The sequence below is a fragment of the Arachis ipaensis genome, chromosome B6 (genome assembly GCF_059453495.1).
Source record: "Arachis ipaensis isolate K30076 ecotype BB chromosome B6, ASM5945349v1, whole genome shotgun sequence".
In the NCBI taxonomy this organism is placed as follows: Eukaryota; Viridiplantae; Streptophyta; class Magnoliopsida; order Fabales; family Fabaceae; genus Arachis; species Arachis ipaensis.
This window is the reverse complement of record NC_142441.1, coordinates 142,492,442-142,509,763: the sequence shown is the minus strand read 5'-3', so window position 1 is coordinate 142,509,763 and position 17,322 is coordinate 142,492,442.

Sequence of the window (17,322 nt, the reverse complement as noted above, 5' to 3'; positions counted from 1 at the left end):
GACGTCAGCTGAGATCCTTCTCGTTGATCCTCACGAGGAGAGGACTCTTCAAGTCGTTGCCTACGAGTCTTCAGCTCAGAATCCGTCTCAGGTCGGGGAGGAGAAACGATAGCCCCATTCACAACGATCTTATCAGAATCAAGAGGAGAAAGGTCCAGGCCAGGAGCAATAACTCCGACCTATTCCTTAAATATCCTCCGGGCCTCCTCCGAACTCTCAGCCACGGAGTCCTCTAGATCCTGATAAGCCACCCGACCTTTCTCCAACTCCTGCTGAAGATCAATGTTGTCGGTGAAGACCCTGACGTAATTCTGCTCCGCCTTCTTCTTCAGGCCTTCTGCCATGGCACATTGGGCCATCAACTTCTTCTCCTTCTCCTGAAGTCGAGACCTCTCCTCCTTCAAGCCAGCAACTTCCTCCATAAGCCTCTTCTCTTCTTCTTGATAAAGGAAAATTTTCCCCTCCAGCTCTTCAACTTTTTGGGTAGAACCCAAAGAGCTAAGGGGAGTATTCTCAAAAATATCAAGTTTCGTGTATACACCAGCAGCCTGAACACTCCCCTGAACCAGGATATTAAGATGGTTTCGAATGGAAGCATCATCCATATTAATATGAGTATGGGTAAAGATGTGATTTCGAACGAATTGGGGACCATCAAAATCCCTAGAAGAAGCGCCTAACCCTGAAGTCTTGCGCTTCTTCCTCTCAAGCTCAGGGGAAGCTCGGGAAGGAAGGGTAGGAGAAGAAAGAGAAGAGGCATAAGAGGAAGCTACTGTAATTGGGCGAGAAGAGGCCCCCAAATCATGAGGAGGAAGAGGAGGAGGAGGAGGAGGAGGAGGAGGAGGAGGAGGAGGAGGAAGAGTGTCGGCGGCCCTGGCCACATCGACTCGAGCTCAAAACCTCCTCTTGGCGTCCTGGACCTTCTGATAGGAGGAGCTAGAACCTTTTTTCACCATTTCTGAAAAAGAGGAAAACAAAGAATTGTTCTACAAATCGGAAGAAGTCAGAAACAACAAATCAAAAGATCACAAGTCGGGAGCTATCAAAAGAAACAATAAAGCTACCTAATTGGGTCCGTACAAAACTCGGAGACCCCTGAAGAAACCTTTTTGTATCCAAATAAGGGGCTCTTCCCCAAACTTCTCAGAAGAACCCCACAACAGCCTCCTCAACCGCATCCAAGTCATCCAGGCTGTATTTTTCCACAGGAGAGGCCTCCAACCAGTATAGAGAAAAGCAGGGAGAAGAATTTTCATCAAGAAAGAAGAGATAGTGACCCTCTATGGCTTGAACTTTAAAGACAAAGTTTTTGAAGTCATGAAAAGATTCATCAAAAATGGAGAAAACTTTCCGACCTTGAATGGCCCGGAAAGAAATCCACTGTTGCTTATTATTTTGACCACTAAAAGACTTGGTCAGATGAAAAAGATAGAAGAAGATTTTGGTAGAAATCGGAAAGTCTAGCTCTCAGCTGACAAGTTGGTAAATTTTCATAAAACCCCAAGAGTTGGGGGTGAAGTTGAGTGGGAGCAACTCGGCAGTGGTTCAGAACCTCTTACCTCAAAATCAGAGAAAGGCAGAAACACCCCATCATACGTAAAAAAGAAATGGGGGCCAGCGTCGGCAGCCTTCCCAAAACAAACCCGGTCTTTAGGACCCGGGGCAATCAACTCATATTTGGGTTCATCCTCATCAAAAACACAAATCTTATGGTGAGTACGGAGATCGGTGATGTAGTCCGTATTTACTAGGGATTCCTCCCCAAGAACAGTAGCGTCTACCCACTCAGAAACATGAGAAGTCATCTTTTCCAGTAAAAAAAAGGAGAGAAAAAGCGGCCAAGACCTACAAAGGAAAATGGGAAAGGAATAAAACACAGGGCCTCTAAAAGAACAAAGCAATCCCTCAATGAAACAGTCACTAGACCTACAGACACACTACGAAAACGCGAAAACTCCTCCTCTAATATGCAAAGTAAAGCGCAAAATGATAGAAGAAAAGGGAAAAAACTAACCTTTGTTCGCGAGAATGAAAGTAAACAAGCGTAGCAGTAGAAAAGCACTCCAAGAAGGAAGGCCAAAAAGTTTCTTTCTTCAAGAATAAGGATTGCAGGAAGATTTTAAAGGCGAAAGGAAACAGAAGAAAGAGAGGGAAACATATTCATAAGTACACCAGGGGCAAAACAGTAAAATGAGGATATCATTAAAGATATGCACCGTTACCAATGTAACCGCTCCCTACGTGTAAATACAAAATTCCTAACGGACGCGACGTTTGATTAGACGCGACTGTTGAAAATTTAAAAAAAAATCACGTCGGTTTTAGAAATCACGTTGGTTTTTGAATCACGTCGGCTACAAGCCCAAGCTCAAATACTCGAATCCAACTCATAATAAGAAGAGATTGGACTCGAGTAGGGGCACTGTTCATACCCTGGCCCAATGCTAAGGCCTAGGTCTAAATAAAAGGCTCAATCCAAAGATTAGCCTTCACTCGACACCGACCTCCTCACAAGAAGTCGGAACCAACATTGACTTGCCTTAAGGAAGTCGGGATCAAATATTAGCTGGCAGATAACCCTTATTCAAATAAATAACTGCCCCTAAAATCTCTCAACCCACTTCTAGTGGCCGTATCTCAACCTCCCTAAGATAAATGGACGGTTATCCACCTAAAAAGGTGGAACTACTCCAACGGTGGTTATTGGTTCACCACTATAAATACATTGATATCCTTCAGGTATCTCTAAGTTCCAATACTCTATAAACCTGTAAAGCCCTTTGCTGACTTAGGCATTGGAGTGTCCTTGCAGGTACCACCCCCTCTCCTTCATACACATAAGTCGGATGGTGGCTCCCTGACGTGAACTTACTCGGAGACCTCCTCCTTCAGACGATTGGGCCAACCTTACAAGTCTAGTCTATTAATCTCCGGTTACCCAACGTAACAATAATATAGATTACGTCTTTTATAAAATATATCTAAAAAAATATTCTTAAACTAGCTATAATCTTAAACCTAATTTAAGAATTAGACCATAATCGATTTAATATTGATATCAATTTTCAAGTACACCTCCCACATTTTGGATTTTGGTACAAGAAGAATTAATAATTTTTTTTATTTGGGTAAAAAATAAAAAACCAATATCACTCTATCAATATTAGGGATGTCAATGGGGCAGGGCGGGGGCGGGGGATGCCTCCCTACTCCCCATCCCCGCCCTCAGATTTACTCCCCATCCCCGCCCCATTCCCCGCCGTGGGGGAAAATTGCTCCCCATCCCCATTCCCCACGGAGCCCCATTCCCCGCGGGGACCCCATTCTCCATCTACATAATAGTTCTAACTAATTTTTAATTTTCATATTAATAGAGCTACAAGTATCTATCTTATACAAAAACTGCAAGATTTTATACAAAAAGTCTAAATAACACGATGGTGACTTCTTTTGAAATAACGCAATGGGGAGACGCAACGATGAGCCAAAGAAAAAAGCAATGGACAAGGTGGGAGACGCGACAACAGAGAGGAGAATAGACACGACGGCAGAGTTACTTAAAGGAACGCCGCAAATAGAAATTACGACGCGGTAAGAATGATGGCACGGTGAGGTGTGACGATGCGGTGAGAAGGGTGACGAGGGGGTGGCTGCAGAGAGGTTGGATGGAGTATGGACAGCTTTAGGGATCTCTGAATTGAAGAGAGGTTATGCAAATAAAGATTAGGAGTTTTGGGTTTCTATATATATGTGTGTGTAAGAAATGACTAAAAAACATATATGAGAAATAAACTATTAAGGATAATTCAAGGAATTCATAAACTTCGGGGAATAGCGGGGACGGGGCAGGGATCCCCGCTCGGGTCCCCGCGCCTGCTTCGGGGGAATTTTGTCCCCCATCCCCATCCCCGCGGGGAAAATTCCCCACAATCGGATCCCCATTCGGGGCAGTCCCCGCAGGGATCCCCGCGTCTCGGGGAATTTTGCCATCCCTAATCAATATTATAATACCATTGCTCAATCAATTTTTTTAGGTAAATACCCTATTCGACTCTTGATTTTTTTTTCCGTAAAATATAATGCACTTTAATTTTTTTTAAACCTCAACCAGACTTATCTATTAAGAAAAATGGATAGATCGACCAATGCTACTAGATGGCAAACAGTTATCCACTAATATGTCAAGTAACAATGCCAAATGTCAACCCTAAATAGTTGCAAGGACTAAAAACCCCCTTCCTCTTTTTTTTTTTCCTTCTCCTCCTCCTCGCTATTTTTTTTCTCTTCCTTAGATCCATCATCATCATTATCCACCTCCATAGCCTTAAATTTTTTTCTGCAAAAGGAGCATACCAGATTATGTCCCAAGTACTTCCTCTCAACCTGCATTAAGTTCCGAGGATAGAGACAGTTCCGATCAGCAGAAAAGCTTCTCTCATGGTGATTTGAGTTTGGATCTTGGGATTCGATCCGGAACGAAAAAGATCTGGTAGATTTTGATATTATGGAGGGCGATTTCGAAGACCCTTCAGCAAAGTTCGATCGTGCCTCCGATCAAAGGGGTGACGTCGTTGGAAAGGGAGCCACCAGAGTAGGTTATTGCAACGACGAATAAGCAAAACGAGAACATAATTAACAGCGTGAATTTTAGCTGCCAGTGAACTTCTTGGAGGACAATGATTCAACAATGGCGGCGATAAAAGGTCACTAAAATGTTCAGTGGTGTCAAAAAAAAGTAGAGGAGGACCGTGTCCACGTGGTGGTGTCAGAGGAACACGATTGGGTGTTTGTGGGGGATCTATGATGAATTCAATGATTCAGATGTGTTTAATTACTTGTTTTTGAATTTATACGACGCAGTGCACAAGGAGCTCAAGAATTTGCTTTAGGATAATAAGATTGATGAAAATTTCAATTTGAGGATTAAATATTCAATCTTGACAAGTGGGGATAATGATAGCAATACTTGTGATGGCTGTATTGATCAATATAATAATAATAATAATAATAATAATATGAATGATGAAGACGAGCGAAGGATTTAGTACGTAGGATAGCGTTGAGGTCTTTAGAGAAAGTGAAATTGGAAAAAGAAGAGGAAAAAATGTCTTTATTGTAGTTATTAATGATGGGTCTGAAGAAGAGAAAAAAAGGTCTTTCTTACTCGTCTCGTTTTGTCAGTGCAGCCATTGATGATGAGTTTAAAAAAGAGGAAAAAGAAGATGGGAAGGAGAAGGAGAAAAAAAAAAAAGAAAAAAATTTAGTCCCTACAACTATTTGGAGTTGACACTTAACACTGATATGTGACACCTAATAATAATTATGGTGCCTTAACACATTATGTCTTACACTCTTACTAAAAAAAGTCAACCCTAGATACAATATTTCTTTTTTTTAATATTTTTTCTTTTTTCAAAATGCAAGGGAAGTTGATACAGAAATGTCTTATACTCTTACTAAAAAAAAGTCAAAGTCAGATACAATATTTATCTTTTTTTTTAATACTTTTTCTTTTTTTCAAAATGCAAGGAAAGTTGATACAGAGCATGTGCTTCGTTATTGCTCAATGTTAGGCACGTTGTAGAGTACACATGAGTACTTACCACCCAGGTTTTTTATTTTTTTTTTTGGTTCATGACTTACCACCATGTTTTAAAGTTGGTTCAATGAGAATTACTTGCCACGTGACTTGCTCAAGGTTGGTTACTTCTTTTAAAGTTAACAATTATTTTTTTCTCAATCTTTGAAATTGGAAAATGTAAGTCATGTGTGTCTGTCAGTAATTGTTTATTACTACAGCGTCACATTTTCTAAAACATATTTATGATATTATAGCAGAAAAATAATTAATCTTTTAAATTAGTATTCTCATATATTTGGAGAAACTGTTTTTATAGGAGATTTCTTTTTTACTCTACTGCAATTGAATTATTATATCAATGAAATAATTATTGTAAACTGCTAATAATTTCCACATATAGTGGCCCACTATCATGCCCACTTCTATTTGAAGTATTTGTTAATTGATATAGATTGTTTTAAGTTTGTCTCACTTTATATTTGCTACTTTAAAGATATATGCTTGGAATAAAATATTTTTGAATTTAATTTTAAATGAATTAATTGGATATAAATTATTATATTTTGAATTAATTATATAAAATAAAAAATTGATTTAATTTAAAATTAATTATGTGTTCTTATTCGTGATCATAGATATTTATGCATGATGAATTAATCTACTGAATATATGTTGGCTGATTGATTGCCATATTCTTAATGAATTTTGAAGGATATTAATCCTTGATTAAGAATTACCTAAAGCAATTGAGTTTGTTGTGTTGGATTGATTATTAGTTTTTAGGAATCAAGATTTTGATTCCTAGTTATTAATTGCTAATTCTAAACTTAACAAAAATCAAGAGAGTATAGTTATAGAAGAGTTGCATTTATCTATACCATGTGTTTGACGAAGTAACAAGTTAATTAAGGATATGCTTTCCAATAATCTTAAAGAACACTTGTGCTAGTATTTTCATTTCTTCAATTACTCTTGTTATAACTTAATTTCTATTCAATTTTTGCTTAAAATTGCTTTGATTTATTACTTCTCAAAAAAAAAAAAAAAAAAACCACAAACCCATAATCAATTATGATATACACTTTTTTTTATGGAATAATATACATTTTTTGAGAAATGACTCAAGTTATGCACTCTAACTATATTAATTTTGGTGTAATTTGGTTTATAAATTCTAATTTGGTAACTAGCTATTACTACTTGTTAGTTCTCTACAAAATTACACCAAAATTAATGTAGTTAAAGGATAATTTGAATTGTATCTCAAAGAATGGTATATATTATAGTTGATTAGCAGTTTTAAAAGATTTTATTTAAGAACTAATAAATTAGAGTAATTCAAATAAGATTGAATAGCAAATTATGTTTAAAGAAGAGTAATTATAGAATTGGAAATACTGGCACAAAAGGGTTGAAAAGCATATCCTTAACTTATGATTTATCAAACATATGATATGCATATGCATAAATGCAACTCTCTCTACAATTACACTCTCTTGATTTTTTTTTTTCGAGTTTAAAATTACCAATTAATAACTAAGAATCAAAATCTCAATTTTCTAAAAATTAACAACCAATCCAACACAACAAATTCACTTGTATTAGATAATTCTTAATTAAAACCTATTATCTTTCAAAATTCATTAAGCATATGATCAGGGACAAGGTTAGAATAAAATTTTAGAAGGGGTCAAAATTTAATTTTTTTAATATAAAGAGACTAAAATTAAAAATTAAAAAAAAAAGACTAAACCAAAATTTACACATAGTTTGTAAAAAAAAAATTGAAGTTTAGGAGACACTTCCTTTATCTCTGAGAGGCTCTACCCCTATATATGACACTGGAATCATCAATGTTAATGTTAGAGATGGCAGATAGGGGGTGAACACGGGTCGGTTTGAATCGAGTTCAAGGTGAAATTAGAACCGAACCGATCAAAATGTAATTAGTTCGGTTTGATTTAGATTTGTATTTTTTTGTGTATGTATCCGAACCAAACCAAATCGATTAAGAACGGATTGGTTCGGTTTGGGTAATTGGGTATCCGATGACTTTGAAATTCATAAAAAAACCAAATTTTATCTTAAAAATTCAACAAGTATAATAAACATGTAACATCAATATAAATAATCTAAACATGTTAAACACCAAATACATTAAAAACTAAACTCATTAAAATCCAAACATATTAATAGTGAATAATCTTACTAAAAGCCACTAAAAACCATATATATTTTTTTATTTTTTTTATTTAGTTAATATATGATCGGGTTCACGGGTTGGTTCAGGTTCTGCATCCTCAGAACCGATACTCAAACCAATTATTAACAAAGGTCATTGGTTTGGTTCGGGTTGTACCTGATTACCCGTTGGTTCCAAAACCAATTTAATTAGTTCGGTTCGAATTCAGACAGGTAATCAAATACCCACTACCCATGCTCACTCCTAATGGCAGAATTATAAAATGGAAGGTTTCTCTGTGTCTACTGCTTTTTATAGATGAGTATGAAGTAGTTAGAACTTTAATATAATAATTAAGCCTATTTTGTTTCTTTAGTTTTGACCATTTCATAAAAATAAAATTAGGTTAGTTATGCTTTGCGTGTTGAGAATTTCCCTTTCTTTATTATTGTTGACTTTTTATGATCCATCAAGTACTAAATTTTTTATTTTATAATTGGAGAGAAAAGTGTGTTTTACTTTAAAATGAAAGAAAATGAAATTTAATAGAATACTGAGGACGTTATTCTGACAAATCTGCATTCTACTGCATACGTAATATATTGACAATACACTTTTTTTGTAGGTTTAATTATTCTGTAGGTTCTTATAATTTCATCAAATTTTTAATTATTTTTTTATATTTTTTTTTCTTTTCAATTGAGTCCCTATACGTTAATTTTTTTTAATTTAGTCCCTACCATCATAGAACCGTTTGAAATAACAGAATATTCCATCAAAAAATCGAATATTCTCATAATTTAGTTAAAAAACTTAATTAAAAATATCTCTATTTTTTTGAAATACCAAAAATACCCTTTATATTTTGTCCCCCAAAATCAGAGAACTCTAACTACCCCTAAGTTATTCTCCTAATTTTCCAATTGGATTTCTCCTCCGTTGCACTTTGCTGCCGTCTTCCATGACGTCGTCGTCGTCGTCCGTCGCTGGGTGGTCGTCGTCCCTCTGCGTCGCCCACGGGTGCTCTGCTCTGCTCCGCTCGCCCGCCTTGCCTATTGCATCCCCTCGTCCCGCCTTGCCTTACCGCACCTCGGGTGCCTTGTCTCGAATCGTCACTCCTCGACTCCGTTTTGCTGTCTGGACTGGTTCTGCAACAATAGGTGATGATTGAATTTTGTTTTAGTTTTTCAACTGTTGGATCGGAGGAGATGAAGGGACCAGGTGACATGTGGGAAGGAAACCAGTCAGATGACTTTCATTTGTTTGAATTGCAAAGATCGGGAGTAGAATGAACATGTGAGTTTCTGTCAGCATTGGGTAATAATTCTTCTCAATAATGTCTTCCTCCCACTACACTAAGAACGGGAGAAATGTTATGCTTAAAACAACTAGTAGTCAAACGGCATCCTCTTTCGATTCTAATGCTTCAGGTACAATGTTGAGAAATCTTGATTGTTAAATACCTCTAATTTTGTTTATGCTTATTTTTGGTTGCTGCTTGTATGTAATTTGAATTTATTTGATTAAGTAACCAGCATCTTGAATGACAAGGAGAACCAACTGATCTAGTTGTGAAGTTTAGTTTACTAAAATTAGTTTTGATTGTGTTAAAAAATTTTGATTATGAGTTCTGATTATGTATTTTATCTGTAATTAATTGATTATGTTGGAAATAAGAAAAGAGGTGAGATTGGAGATAAGGTGTTTGATTAAATGCCTTTGAGAGAGTTGAATTGAGTATGAGTTCTAATTATGTATTTTATCTATTATTAATTAATTATGAGTTTAATTGATCATTGTCATAGAGGCATAGAGGCATACAGGACTCTCAGAAATCGTGGTTCCTATCCTGCTACCCATGTCGTGAGAGATTTTCAAGGTAAATTTGCATTTATTCCGTTTGACAGTGGTTCTAAAACCGCGTTTATTGCTGCAGTGAGTAATCCTTGGTCTATCTATTTCCAAGGCAAACTTGCGGCTGCAGTGGCTTGTTCCGATTGACTTGTTGCACTTGAAAGAAATTTTGGATTTGAATTTAGTGCCATTGAAGTTGAGATATATACTGCTGAACCCATGCTTATGTTTATCTATTTAATTGTCCTTCCATTGTGTTATGTGGATTGATGTCCTTATCTTTAGTTATATTTTCATCATCATATAATGTAATGGTTTTTATTTTAGTCTATACATTATTGTTAACTAACAACTAGAATTAAGATCTTATATGAGTGTCTTGCCATATAGGAGTGTTCTTTCACTATGAGTGTCTTGCCAGGATCCATCCAAAGGAGGTGGAACTTGTGGATTTGATACATAGACAGAGAGTTTCATGTGTCTTTGTGAGAATGAAAATTCCACTACTCATTGCAAATGTATCTTACAACCTCAATAATATAATTCTTACCTTTTAGTAAAGTAATGACCATGAATTGCATTTTGTATGTTATTTTACAGATTATAATGTTGCACAGCACAATACGAGGGCACATGTAATTGCAGGTTGTTACTACTAATTGAAGTGGTGTATTGATTATTGTTCATAGCAAACTTTTTCAAGTTGAAAATGAGGGTAATATGTTGTGTCTGCAGGAACAATAACTGGCATTTCGGTTGCTGGGGCATTTGGAATTGGAGCAGGTATTTGGTACTTGAAAAAAGTGAGAACTAAAGCATCAGTAACATGTGGAGTCCAAAGCAATGAGAACATACTCTTCTATCTGATATATAATTCTTTCTTTAAAAAAAGTTACGTTAATAAATTCTTTATCTTGTTGTATTGTATAAAATTTGATTTGTTATATTTTTGGGGATAATTTTGACAATTCATTTTATATATAGTTATTACTATTATTTCTGTTTCATTTTATCCAATCTTTTTTTTTGTATGTTCTTAAGATAAGATATTTTAAAAGTTCAAAAAAAAAGGTATTTTTGGTATAATTTATATATAAATAAGCAAAAGAATGATAGTGACAAAATAAAAAGGATTATAGAAATATCTTTTATGTTGTAAAATCATTGAATAGGGATTATAGGAATATCTTTCATTGAATATTTATAGTTTTATCGAATTTTCAATTACGTTCCTATACTTTTTTTCTTTTCAATTGGGTCCCTAAGAGTATACAAGTAATTTCACAAGTCACTAATATTTTTTTTGACGTTTAACGTTAACAGGGACTAAATTAAAAAAAATGTATAGGAACCAATTGAAAAGAAAAAAAGTATAGGAACCTAATTAAAAATTCGATAAAAGTATAAAAACCTGCAAAGTAATTAAACCTTTTTTGTATTATTTACATGTACAACACGTGCTTATAGCCCTCCTCAATCCGTGACTCTTGATAATCTCCCTCCATCCCTCAATTCTTTCAACCCTCTTCTGGAACTCAAAATAACCACATTTCCATATCTGTACCTTATTTTCAAACTTATTATTTTTAATTATATCTCTATCAACATTATCAAATAAGTATATTTTTTAGCAATAATATTTTTAGTTAGTTAAATTATTTTAATTACTGTAAATAAAAAATAAATTAGATTAATTTTTAAAAATAAATCTATGTTAATTAATTAATTATTAATAATAAAAGTGTTGAACCTAGTGTTAGTTAGTTATACAATTTTAATTAGATTAAAATAATACTAAAATATATTTTTAGCTTGTGAAAAAATTTGTACTAAATATATTATATATCATTGAAAATAACTTTAAATACTTAAATATATGTTTAAATAAGTACGAACATATGCTAAGTATCTAGGACAAATCACTATATAAATTATTGGCAAGAAAAAATTACGTGTATCACCCAAATAAAATTACCTTATGTGCATGTTCATTCCTAAAGAATATATCTATATAAATCAAATGAAGTGTATTCGATTTATTAGGAGAGCACATGATATTGAGCTCACATCATAGTAATTCGAAACAAGCCGGTTCGAATTAGCATATGGTTTTTGGATTGCTAGTAAATCGAATCAAGGACGTTCGAATTAGCAGAAAGTTTTTGAATTGAAGGTAAATCGAATTAGGGCAGTTCGATTTACATAGAAGGTGGTTTGAAGGTAAATCTATAACACCTAATGCGATTTACTTTTATTCCTGCTATATATAGAGTTCGAATTTAGTTCATTCGAATTACATTTCACCTCCATACCTCACCATATCCGAAAATGCAAAGAAAGTGACGCTATTCTACAAGTTTGATACCGTACAAATGGAGGACGACCCAAATCAAATCTATCGGTTGGATGGAGTCGCGCATATTGCTGGTAGCGTGCATGACGAGGTTAGTAAATTTTTATTTTTTTAAATTTAAGAAATAAATTGTTGTTATTGATATTGAGTCACTTAGAACTTAATTATTAGAATTATTAGAATGTCTAAACTTAAAGTAGTAGCTAGAGTATTCATTTAGGAGTGATAGTATGTTAGAGGATTGTTAGTGATATTAAAAACTTGAAGTTTATAATTAATAAGCTCTATAAACCTCGAATAGTAGTTAGAGTATTCATAAATAGATAAGAACCTTTAAGGTAATTTCGATTTCAAGCTTTGGATTATGTAGGCAGCAGAAGATTTGCCTAGAGTATATAATAATTTAATTTATTTTAAAAATTGAATTATAAAATGTTAGACTAACGAGGCACGACAATTGTAGGAATACACTAAAGGGTTTAGCTTTATGCCGTAAAAAGTAGGTAAACTATGTTTTGTTAAATTTTAATGTAAATCTGGTTAAAATATTTTTCAATTAATATTAGCCGTTTTAATTGAATATTGTTTTGTAAAGTTTTATGATTCTAAGAGAATTTTTCCGATGTCATGCATCCCCACCGCTGTATCTCGAACATGAGGAGGCAACATGGTATGTCGTTACACGAAAGGATCATGTCGTACGTCCAGATGGCTGGCTTGACCTATCTCGTGAGGCTCAACGACCACTGGTTTAGGTTGGATGAGTCGTTAGTCAGTGCATTTGTGGAGAGATGGCGTCCGGAGACTTATACATTTCATATGCTATTTGGTGAGTGCATGATTACGCTATAGGCTGTAGCCTACTATTTTGGACTCCCGATCGACGAACAGTACGTCAGTAGATGTCTAACGGACTTCGAGCAGTACATCGAGGGAGACCGTTCGACATGGACTTAATTTGAGGAGTTGTTGGGTGTCTCGAATTACCCTAAACCGAAATACCTAGCATCCATTTATGTATAATGCTAAAACTATAGTAAATCGACCTGCCCTGTGTCGATTTATTCATGGTGATCTCGATGGAGGTAAGTCGAATTGAGCTACTTTGATTTACTTGGAAACTTACCATGCATAAATCGAATGGGGCTAATTCGATTTACTTGGAACGTAACCATGCATGCATAAATTGAATGAGGCTAACTCGATTTACATGAATAGCTATTAAATTGAATTTCACTGTTTTGATTTACATAGAACTATGCTAAATCGAGTTTGACTGCTTCGATTTACATAGAAATGCTCTCTAAAGGGATACAAGTAACGATTTTTTTGGGTGATTTGCGTAATATTAAATTGGCATTGATTTATCTAAGTAATTTGTCCAAAGATTTAAATATATATAATTATATCTTAAAATTTGAACATACGTACAGATTTTTTGTTTAAATTGAAATATGATATATTTTATATAATGTATGTTGACGAAATATATTAAATTGATTTCATTTAAATATATTTTTTATATATTATTTAAATATATATTTTATATATTTAAAAATAAATTAAACATATTTGACATAATATGTTAATATATTTTGTTTACATATATTATTTACATGAATATAAAATATAAGATTTGATGCCATATATTGTTTAAATATATGGAATACATTTTATTTTTTAATATTTATTAAACTTATATTGAATAAATGTTAAAGTAGGGTATGTTATTTATTTTAAACAGAATCGAAAATTTTTATATATTTAAATATATATTTTATATATATAATATTTAAAATATTTTAATTTTGAACATATATTTAAATGTATTTAAATTTTAGTATTTAAATGTAAATGTCTTTAAATGTATTTTAATTTTAAACATGTATTTTTAATATTTAAATAATATTATATGTAATATTATTTAAATATACTTTTATTTATTTATTTAATGTTAGTTAAATATTGGATATATGTTAAATATAGTTTATATAATATAACAGTTCTTTTGTTTCAGAAAGAATAAAAACAGAAGATGGTTCGTTGATATGTAGGCCATGTTAACGGTTTAAACTTTGCTCTATACACTTTTTTAATCTCATCCATTCTGTATACCTCATGAACATATTGTTGTCAATCAAGTCGTTGGTTCGCATAACACGCAAAGATATGACAACAAAGAATTCAATCTGTCTGAAACTCACCACAATCACAATGTTGTCGACAGATATTCACTGCATACTCCATACCGCTGGGCATCTCGCGCACCTTAAAGACCTCATTCTGCCTGTCAAACAAGTTAACTTGGATGTCTCCCGCTGCCTGCTGATTTAATTGAAGTCTGTTGATCGCATATTCAAAGAATACATGTCCTGCATTCTTTTTAGCCTCAGCCTCATCCCTTTTCCTAGTGAACAACTCATTTAGTCTGTAAAAAGTTGTCTTGACAAGTGATGTGATAGGAAGTTTTCGCGTCCCCTTCAATACTCCATTGATGCACTCTACTAGGTTTGTGGTCATATAACCCCAGCGATATCTATTATCAAATGCCAAAGTATACTGTTGTCGAGGGATTTGATCAAGCCACTGAGTATAAGTCTCGGCATGCTCATGTAATTTTGCATACTATACATTAAATTCACGCACAGTCCTACAATAACCTATAAAAAACAAGAAAATAAAAATAATAAGTATCACCACATAACCCTAACGTCAATATTTCACTATAATTTATGTACTCATATTTACAATCAACTTCTGTAAATACGGTGTTTTGAAATTTTTCAAGAAATTAGATGCTATGTGCCTAACACAAAATATGCGGATAACTCTCGGAAGCTCCCATGATCCATTACTAGCTACATGCTATTGCTGAAGTAATAGAGTCTTGTCATCAGAGATAAGCCCAATACCATATCGGGTCACCACATGTGTGCACAAATGAGTAAGAAAGAAGTGTCATGAATCAGAAGTCTCACCCTTAACAATGACAAATGCAAGAGGCACAATATTGTCATTGCCACCCTGAGAAACTGCAACTAAGAGAGCTCCTTTGTATTTGCCATACAGATGTGTGTCATCTATTTAAACGATTGGTTTTCATCTCCTAAATGCTCTAATGCAAGGGTAAAAGCTCCAAAACACCTGTGTTAGTATCCTAATATCCTGGACCATCTCATTCCCTTAGTATGCTGGTGCAGTTTTGATCTCGACTACTACTGATAAATCTTTTTGTACCATTGCTTCAAACCACGACGACAAAGCTTCATAAGAAGCTTCCCAACCACAAAAAGTTTTTGCAATTACATTTTACTTAGCCAACCATGCTTTGTGGTAACTTATTGTATAATTAAATATCGACTGCACTTTAGCAATCACAGATTTCACCTTTAAAGATGGATCAACTTCAACCAATGATTTTATCACTTCTGCAATATATTTGAGTTTAGCTTGGCATAATCTTGAAAAATTGTCGTTCTGGTGCATGTGTGACTACCATTGTACTGCCTTATAACCCAACAAAACTTTCTCTTGATAAGACTAACTCTGATAAGCCAATCACAACTTGTTCCATATTGTATATACTTAGCATAAAATGTGGTTGGCTCAGATTCACACATTCAATAATCCGCATGGTATAATCTTTAATTGCTGCAATCATAGTTTCTCTAAAACTAAACTTCATGCCGATGACAAATTCACCATCCGTAAGAACAACGTGGTCTACACCAATAATAACAAGAAATAATTCTGACTAATAATAATAATAATAATAATAATAATAATAATAATAATAATAATAATAAAGACACAAAAAATATGAAGACAAAAAATAATAATAATAAAAAAAGATGATTAGTTACCTACATTGACAAACTCAGGAAATTCTGGTGCATTCATAGTGCTTAGATCCAAAGCGTGCATAAAAGAAAGCTTTCTGAATGGATATTGGTTTCCAAATGCATTTGCCACATCTGCAACGTAAGGCTCAACTATGATATCATCTTCGTCTACATCTTCTGTTGGGAATAAGTAGTATGACCACAATCCAATCAATCATGTGTCAAATAATTTGTTATTGTTATTATATTAAAATATTAATATAATAACGTCCTTGATTAAATTTAGAGATTTATCATTGTGATAGTGATCATAATATTGAGAGATAAATCTTTTATAATTTAATCTAAATTGTTCTTGGTCATAAAATTATTAAAAAGGACATTAATAATCCAGAAAGATCAATATATATATAATGGTCTTCATTGGATGAAGATTAATAGATCTCATTTATTAAATTATATATATAGATGGTGCATATAGAGATATGACCATTGAACTGACTCACTTTGAGAATTCCTAATGGTTATAATTACCGCATATTTGTCAATAGGATATTCTCAAGATGAACATAGTAATAGAGTTTTCTTTAACCTGCGACTGTCATAGTAATTAACAATGTATTTATTATACTTTGATTCCGGACACCTAATACCCTAGGGTGCTAGTTGAATGGATATTTGGTATAATTTAAATACTTGTAGAATTAATGATTAGTCATTAAGGAATCTGTCAACTCTCGGTAAAGAGTTTGAGCTCTATGATTATAATGACTGAGATGAATAAAATCTTGGCCAAGGGGGATTGAATGAATGAAGAAATGAGTTTCTTAAGTCATTCACAGTTCATTATAATAACGGTAACAAGTTAGAGTTTGACAATTAAACTATACTCTAAGGGTTAACCAAGAGCTGAAAAGATGGAAGGAATTATACTTTGTTCTTCTAAGGTTCTTAGTAAAAATATATTACTTCATACTATCGGGTCATTGAGGAGTATTGCTAGACGTCAACCTTGATTAGTAAATTTAGTATGATTAATTTACTACCCGCTTAGTATTGAACCTATGGGGTCACACACTAACGAGTGTTCTAATCTTTGCTGTAGAATTATTTAATTATTATTTTGATTTGATCAAATAAATAATTATATTAATTCAAATGGAATATTATTATATTCTTTTCTAGCACCAAGAATATAATAATAGTATGATAATTGAGAATATTAAATGAGATTTGAGAATAATTAGTTATTCTATATCTAAATTTGAATTCTAAGTTTGGATGAGATCCTAATTGATTCTGTTTCAAATTTAATTATGATATGATTAATAAATTTAAAAGATTCAAGTTTAGAATAGTAAGATATGATTCAAATTTGAATTGATATTCAAATTTAAAATCAGTAACAAATCTCACACTATATATATGTATGCCAAGAGTAGAGGACAGATGAGAAACAGATGAGAATAAAACATAAGAGTTTTATTCCTTTACCTCTACACACATAAAC